This window comes from Triticum dicoccoides, chromosome 3A (assembly GCF_002162155.2).
Source record: "Triticum dicoccoides isolate Atlit2015 ecotype Zavitan chromosome 3A, WEW_v2.0, whole genome shotgun sequence".
In the NCBI taxonomy this organism is placed as follows: domain Eukaryota; kingdom Viridiplantae; phylum Streptophyta; class Magnoliopsida; order Poales; family Poaceae; genus Triticum; species Triticum dicoccoides.
Genome location: NC_041384.1, coordinates 199,475,191 through 199,483,680, shown reverse-complemented (window position 1 = coordinate 199,483,680; position 8,490 = coordinate 199,475,191). Strand labels below are relative to the sequence as shown.

The window sequence follows — 8,490 nt, the reverse complement described above, 5'->3', positions numbered from 1 at the left end:
AAACTAGGGTTTAATCTTCTGTCACTCTAGAAACACATCATCTACTTATTACTTCCCAATGCCTTCCCCTAGGCCCAAATAATGGTGAAGTGTCATGTAGTCGACGTTCACATAACACCACTAGAGGAGAGACAACATACATGTCCTCAGGAACAAGCTTAACTACTCACAAATCATATTCATAATCATAATCAGAGGAGTATTAATTATCATTAAGGATCTGAAAATATAATCTTCCACCGGATAAAGCAACTAGCAGCAACTGCAAGGAGTAATCAACACTACTAGCAACCCACAGGTACCAATATGAGGTTTTCGGACCAAGATCGAATACAAGCGATGAACTAGGGTTTGAGATGAGATGGTGCTGGTGAAGATGTTGATGGAGAATTACCCCCTCTTGACGAGAGGATCGATGGAGATGACGATGGCAACGATTTCCCCCTCCCAGAGGGATGTTTCCTCGGCAGAACAACTTCGCCAGAGCCCTAGATTAGTTCTGCCTAGGTTCCGCCTCGAGACGGCGGCGCTTCGTCCCGAAAGCTTCTCTTTGATTTTTTTTCTAGGTCAAAACACACCATATAGCCAAATATGGGCACCGGAGGCCTGCTAGGGGCCCACAAGGTCAGGGGGCGCCCAGGGGGGTAGGGCGCGCCCTCCACCCTTGTGGCTGGCTGGTGGCCCCCTCTGGTATTCTTCACCCAATTTTTTTATATATTCCAATAATGTGCTTCGTGAAGTTTCATGACTTGGAGTTGTGCAGAATAGGTCTCTAATATTTGCTCCTTTTCCAGCCCAGAATTCCAGCTGCCGGCATTCTTCCTCTTCATGTAAACCTTGTAATATAAGAGAGAATAGACATAAGTATTATGATATAATGTGTAATAATAGCCCATAATGCAATAAATTTCAATATAAAAGCATGATGCAAAATGGACGTATCACTCCTCAGTAGCCTCCCTCCGCTTGGCAGACTAATAAACTACCGCCCATAGTACTTGAATCGCTAGGTGACGGAGTCGTATCCGACAGATCTTGGGTAGGGAGTCCCGAGCTGGTAGCCTCGGCTTGATGGTAACATGACAAAGAAGTGACACAATATTTACTTAGGTTCAGGCCCTCTTAAAGAGGTATAAAACACTACATCATGCTTGTGTTTTATTGACGAACTAGCGGGTGCGCCCGCACATTTGCGCGGCTAGATTTTGATAGTTTTATTCATTGTATTTTCTTTTAGCTTTGTATATGATTCTTTGTATCTCCATCTATTCTTCATTCCTTTTCATTTATTTTGTCCTTTGATGTTGTTTGACTATATTGCTATAATCAGTCAGAGCAATACTGAAAGACCTATGCTCGTAATGAATTAAAAAAACCTTGCCTACCTATTTTTATTTATTGTATATGGATGATTGGTTTACAACTTTCCATTTATTTATATATGTTTCGAATATTTATTGACTCAAACTTCCATTTGATTTATTGTATATTGTACATAATAACATACATAGGACATATTCATAATATTATTTTACTTCGCGTGATTAAAGTTATTACACTTTTTTCATGTATTCCCGGAACCATTATTTTTTCTCACTTATTTGTCAAATGTATGATTCCATGTGATGGATTTGCTAGTATACATATATATTTGAGCGCAAAGGGAAATGTTTCTGTACATATTTTTTTGTTTATAATTTTTTTATATGAATTTAGAAGATAAGGTAATTTCAGTTGAAATTTAGAAAATTAGATTAATAATATTAGTTGATCAAGCCTACACCGGCCGTTCGGTTTCGTTATAGGCCCATCAGGTTTTGGATAATTACCGTGTCTCTTTTAAGTAAAAAAACAACCCTCGTACATTGAACTTCCCTTACCTTTAAAAACAACCCCTCACCTCGTTCGACACCAAATACACATAGTAGGTAAAACTATTTTTCTGTGGACTTGGTCAAACTTGTGTAAGTTTGACTCAAGGCAAACGTAGAACTTCAAAAAAAATTGGAACGAAAGGAGTATATAGATGCATGTACTTGTTTATTAGTAGAACATACCCTTGTGTTGATGTGATGACTATATCAGTTTGTTTGCACTTGAGGTCATGACATTATTGGAAGATTGCTTTGACGCTACTACTTCATAAATGCTTCATTGGAGAGTTACAGCAAGATGGTTGATTAGATTTGAGTGGTTATGTCATAGTATATGATTGTTCTTTTTTGCGGTTGACAGTATATGATTGTTTATCCCCTAAAAAAGTATGATTGTTTATTTGGATGTTAGTAAAGTAGAAACGAATTATATTGCAATGCAACATATGCAGGTACAGGTAGTGTTGATCCTAGCCTTATCTTAAGTTTTTGATTAATTTTTTTCAAAGGGTTGACCCCTTACTTGATGGGCGCTATTTTTAACAGAATCAAATCATATTTACCTTTGAAACAGAAGACGGGCGAGTGTGCTTGATCTCTGTATTTGTGCGAAACAGTGTTGTACTCGTAAACCATGGGCTGATATATACCGAGCATGCAAGCCCATTTAGTATCATTTTTTCTGAAATAAAACAAACCCGTACAGGTTATCCAGGCGGCCACGCGTAACACTCTCGTATTTTCCTCACTGCCTCAGTAGGTAGATCCCCTTTCTGTTCTCCCTTCTCTTGGCTCATAGACTTGCCCCAAATAGGATGTTGGCTAGGTCTCCTCGCCGGCGAAGTTCAATCTCGTCGCCGGCGACCACGGATTGGATCGACGATGAACCTCCGCTCCACTTCTTGGTTTTAGTTCATCTGATTGTGCATCCTTGGTGAAGGCTTTAAACCCGCCGATGTTGTCTGGATGGACGCGGACTAGAGTTGCAGCGCGGACTGCTCGACGCAGTGGTTCTCTCAGGCGAAGTAGGATATAGGTATGAATCCCTTCGTATCTTCTAAGAATTTTATCAATTCTCCTCTTTCCAAGCTTATATGAGCGGCATGGATGGGCTGCTGCTATTTGGTTGACCTTCTCATGGCTTGTTCGATTCCTACCAAATGTAAGTGTTCATGATAAGCATCATCCCTAATGCAGATTATGTCTTATATTTCATAAACATCACCGTAAAATTGATTTTTTTATTTGTTGTTACCATGTCCTAGCAAGAAGTCTTTAACTTGTTAATTATAATTTTGTCCATATGTGTCGGTCTGAAAAGGCTGCATGAGTTTTACTTCGGCAAAGAAAACATTATATTTTTTTGGCTTACTTTCTGTCTTACCACTTTTATTCTTCCTTACGGTGGCACGAATAATGGATTTAGTTTTGGCATGCCCGACATCGAACTCTTCATCATCAGGCCTTTTTAATTGTTGTTGCTGCCGAACTTTTACCACTGTAAGTGCTATTGCTCTGCTTCCTTTCTAGTGCAAATCATCTCTTGCACTCTTCTTGATATTTTTATCTTTCTTGTACTACCGGAACTTTTCTAAAAAGCAACATGATAGAAGAATTGTTACCAAGAACATAAAACTCAAGAAAGTGTATGTATGAATGTATTTAAAATAATTACAATATGATATGCTTTGCATAATACTATAACATTCAATTTTTTCTGGACTAACGACATAGTGCTATAACATTCAATCTTACAATATAGTTACTATCCTTCTTATATATCTTGGCAATACAAATAGGTTGCTTCAATATATATTTGATACGATTCCCTATTTTCTAGACAACTCTCTGGGTATGACGTCTCCGCGCCAACTACGTCTTAACCTGGATGCTCTTGATCTCCCGACGCGGGATCTAGGTGGACTAGAGCGGACATTCACGGAGGAGGAAATTCTGCAAACTATCAAGTTCGTGCCACTAGATAAGGCTCCGGGTCCGGATGGATTCACAACCAGGTTCTATGTTTCATGCTGGCCTATTATCAAAGATGATCTGTTCGCAGCTTTCTCGATGTTCCACCATGGTGATATGAGGGGTTTGGCTTCCATCAACAAGGCGCTGGTTACTCTTTTGCGAAAAGGGATGGTGCAGAGGAATTGAGGGATTTCAGGCATGTGAGCTTCATGCATGGTGTGATCAAAATCTTTGACAAAATACTAGCGTGCCGGCTTGCTCATGAGCTGCCAAATTTGATCGTCCCCCATCAGAGTGTGTTTGTCAAAGGGAGATCACTCCATCATAACTTCATGCTTGAACAGAGCATGGCAAGGCGCCTACATGCACTCAAGCACCCTACAATCATGCTAAAGTTAGATATTTCAAAGGCTTTCGGCACTATCCAATGGGCGTTCTTGCTTGAGGTGCTTCAAAGGATGGGTTTTGGTAGGATGTGGACGAACTGGATGGCAGGGATCTTGGCCACTTCCTCAACCCATGTCATGGTGAATGGAACTCCGGGTGCCCCAATTCACAGCTGCAAGGGCCTTCGACAGGGTAGCCCCCTTTCTCCAATGCTTTTCATTATTATAATGGAGCCACTTCAGAAACTTTTTTAGCTGTCCGTGGATAGACAGGTGCTTGCCCCCCTTGGGCGGGAGGGAATCAAACAAAGATTATTTGTCTTTGTTGATGATGTGATTATATTCCTGAGGCCGGGCACATCGGATCTGAGTGCGTGTGTGCGCATCCTAGACATCTTTGGCTCCGCGTCTGGTCTCCATGTGAACATCAACAAAACGGCCGCAATCCTGATCCTCAGTTTGGAGGAGCAAGTGCAGCAAACTGCGACTGAGGGAGTTCTGGATTAGGGGGTCTCCAGACAGCCAGACTATATTCTTTGGCCGGATTGTTGAGCCATGAAGATACAAGATTGAAGACTTTGTCCCGTGTCCGGATGGGACTCTACTTGGCATGGAAGGCAAGTTAGGTAATGTGGATATGCATATCTCCTCCTTTGTAACTGACCTTGTGTAACCCTAACCCCCTCCGGTGTCTATAGAAACTGGAGGGTTTTAGTCCGTAGGACAACATACAATCATACCATAGGTTAGCTTCTAGGGTTTAGCCTCTCTGATCTCGTGGTAGATCAACTCTTGTACTAATCATATTATCCAGAATAAACAAGTAGGACGTAGGGTTTTACCTCCATCAAGAGGGTCCGAACCTGGGTAAAACATCGTGTCCCCTACCTCTTATTACCATCCACGTTAGACGCACAGTTCGGGGCCCCCTACCCGAGATCCGCCGGTTTTGACACCGACATTGGTGCTTTCATTGAGAGTTCCACTCTGCCGTCGATGTAAGGAAGGATGCCTCGTCTCGTTGTTAAAAACAACATTACCGCCGGGGGAGCCCTGGCTGTCAGCCAAACTCTCCGGCTAGGAAATTTCATCATGACCGCCAGTTCGGGTGCTGCACCGATGATGACTTCTCGGGTCAGCAAAAATAGCCTCCACGTCGGCTCGGAATTCGCCGAGCAGATGGATCCAATGGAGCTCTCTTTCCTAAACGAGCTCTTGGATCACATCGCCGCCTTGGGAGTCGCTACGGACTACGATCGGATTGGGCTTAAACCCGATCAAAGGGAGATTAACTCTCCACCGATCACCCATCTTGTTGCGGTGGTGGAGGAACAATGCAGCGATTCTTCCTCTATCTTGAGGACTAACTATGTCCGGATTCCTGAGCTCTCCGAGCCGGATACCCGTTCATGGGAGGACATCACCCAAGCCCTGAACCTAGAGTCAGGCAGCAGGCCAGACTTATCGGGCAACACTCCTGAATCCGAACTTTCAAGATTGGAAACTCCTCGGTCCCTGGGTCTCAGACCGAGTAGGGGTTCGGACTCAAATCCACCCACCCACCCAGACATAAACGATCTTTCCCACATCAGGCAAGAGCCCCATGAAACAGTACATCATTACTGGGCCAGATTCCTCCTTGTAATGAACAAGGTTAAGGACTGCCGCGAGGAAGACACAGTCTCATTTTTCTGCAATAACTGCACGGACAAGGGAATCCTAAACGCCATAAGTCACTGTGACATATCACACTTCGCCGACTTGGCATCCATAGTACAAAAGTACTGTGCGATGGAAAGTACCTGGAAAACCGAAACAAAATTTTGAGATAATCCGGCTCCGAATATACACCCAGTCCGAAGTAAAAGGGTGCACTATCATAAGATACCCGAGTTAATTACAAAGAAGCAAAAACCCTCTACAGGGTGTGGAACTGTATTGGAGGGATGGCTCAATGGACCCTGCAAAATTCATAGTACAACGGATACCATACCAACGTACAGTCTTAGAGCATGTTGGATACTCCAGCAGGTGGCCAAAAGCGGCGAGGACCTTCTCATCCCAGATGCCACAGAGCACCATCCCAGGGATAACAATACGGTATTAACAGTCTTTGAGACCTTCGTATCAAATAATAGGCGCAAGCGAACACTCCGCAGCATCGCCAAAATCTGCCATGTGGCAGCAATAAATCCATGGAGTGACACGGCTATTACCTTCAATGCCAGTGACGAACCTAAATTCCGAACAGCCCGAGCACCAGCTGCACTGGTCCTCAGTCCAATTGTGGACGGCTTTCGACTCACCAAAGTACTCATGGACGGCGGCAGTGGATTAAACCCCATCTATGAGGAAACTTTTCAAAAAATGAAAATAGACTGGAACCGCATTGAGCAAAGTAGCACAACCTTCAGAGGAAACATCCCCAGTCGGGAAGCACGCTGTGCTGGGAAAATCACACTAGATGTGGTATTCGGCACAATGGAGAACTATATGCCCGAAGAAATTACATTCCAAGTGGCCCCGTTCAGTAGTGGATACCACGCCCTTTTAGGGCGGGAGGCGTTCACGATCTTCCAAGCCATAGCCCATTATGGGTACATGAAGCTCAAAATGCCCGGCCCAACGGAATAATCTCTCTCGCTAGTGATCCGGACACAGCGCTCTGCGCCGAAAACAAAACAGCCGCATTGGTCCTCGAGGCATTATCCGAAGCCCTTTCGGCCGAGGAATTAACTTCGCTACGCTCCACAGTGGATAGGGACGACGTGATACTTGACAAAAGATCCAAGTCCACCTCTTTTAAACCAGCGGATGAAATAGTCAAATTCCAAGTCCACCCAACAGACCCTACAAAAACAGCCTCCATCGGGGCATAGTTAAACCCCGCTGTGGATGTCGCACTACGAGAGTTCTTGCACGAGAATTGGGGCATATTCGCCTGGCACCCCTCAGACATGCCAGGAATCCCACGTAGGCTGGCCGAGCACAACCTCAATATTCTAAACGGATTCAAGTCGGTCAAGAAGACTCTTCGGCGTTTCTCTGAACCTAAGAGACAAGCTATGGGAGAGGAACTAGCCAAGTTATTGGAGGCCGGATTCATTAGAGAAATAAAACACCCGGACTGGCTAGCAAACCTGGTGATGGTACCAAAGAAGGACAAATCCTGGTGCCTATGTGTCGATTTCAAGGACCTCAACAAGGCTTGCCCAAAGGATCCCTTTCCCCTCCCCTGCATTGATCAAATTATCGATGCTACCGCAGGACCCGAGTCATTGTGTTTCCTCGACGCATACTTCGACTACCATCAAGTCAAGATGGCGCAGTCCGACCAAGCCGCAACGGCTTTTATCACACCATACGGCCCCTTCTGTTTCAACACAATGCCTTTTGGGCTTAAAAACGCCGACTCAACATATCAGCGCATGATTCAGACATGTCTGGAGAAACAGATCGGCAAAACAGTAGAGACATACGTAGATGATGTGGTCGTCAAAACCAAAAATGTCGACTCTCTAATAGACGACTTGAGGCTCACATTCGACAACCTCTGAACATACGACATCAAGATCAATCCGAAAAAATGCGTTTTCGGCGTACCAGCCGGAAAGCTCCTGAGCTTCATTGTCTCCAGTAGAGGAATTGAAGCTAACCCGGCCAAAATCCGAGCTCTGTCACAGTTGGCCATCCCAACGGACCTCAAACAAATCCAGAAATTAACTGGATGTGTGGCGGCTCTAAGCCGCTTTATCTCCCGCTTAGGAGAAAATGCATTACCTCTTTATCGCCTCCTTCAGCGCACCGAACACTTCGAGTGGACGGATGCTGCCACAGCCGGATTGAAAGAAATAAAGGCCATACTGGCAACCAACCCAATCCTGGCCGCACCAAACATCGGCGAACCAATGCTGTTATACATTGCGGCAACTCATCAGGTTGTAAGCGCAGTGCTCGTCGTCGAACGAGAAGCGGATGAACATAAGTTCCTCCTTCAAAAGCCGTTATATTATGTATCCACTGTCCTCACTCCATGTAAATCACGATACCCACATTATCAAAAGATAGCCTATGCGTTATTCATGGCATCCCGGAAGCTGCGACACTATTTTCAAGAGTGTTCGATTACAGTAGCCTTGGAAGTGCCACTCAATGATATTATAAACAACCGCGACGCCACGGGACGGATTGCCAAATGGGCCATTGAGCTCCTCTCGTTCGACATAACATACAAACCTCGGTGAGCCATTAAATCG

At 44.4% G+C, this 8,490-nt stretch overlaps 1 long non-coding RNA gene across 1 annotated transcript; it reads left to right on the top strand.

Annotated features, from left to right (window-relative positions):
- Nucleotides 1-2,639: 2,639 nt before the first annotated feature.
- Nucleotides 2,640-4,632, top strand: LOC119271480. Its single transcript, XR_005134546.1, has 2 exons — nucleotides 2,640-3,374; nucleotides 3,715-4,632. It is a non-coding gene; the product is annotated as an uncharacterized LOC119271480 (long non-coding RNA).
- The last annotated feature ends 3,858 nt before the right edge of the window (nucleotides 4,633-8,490 follow it).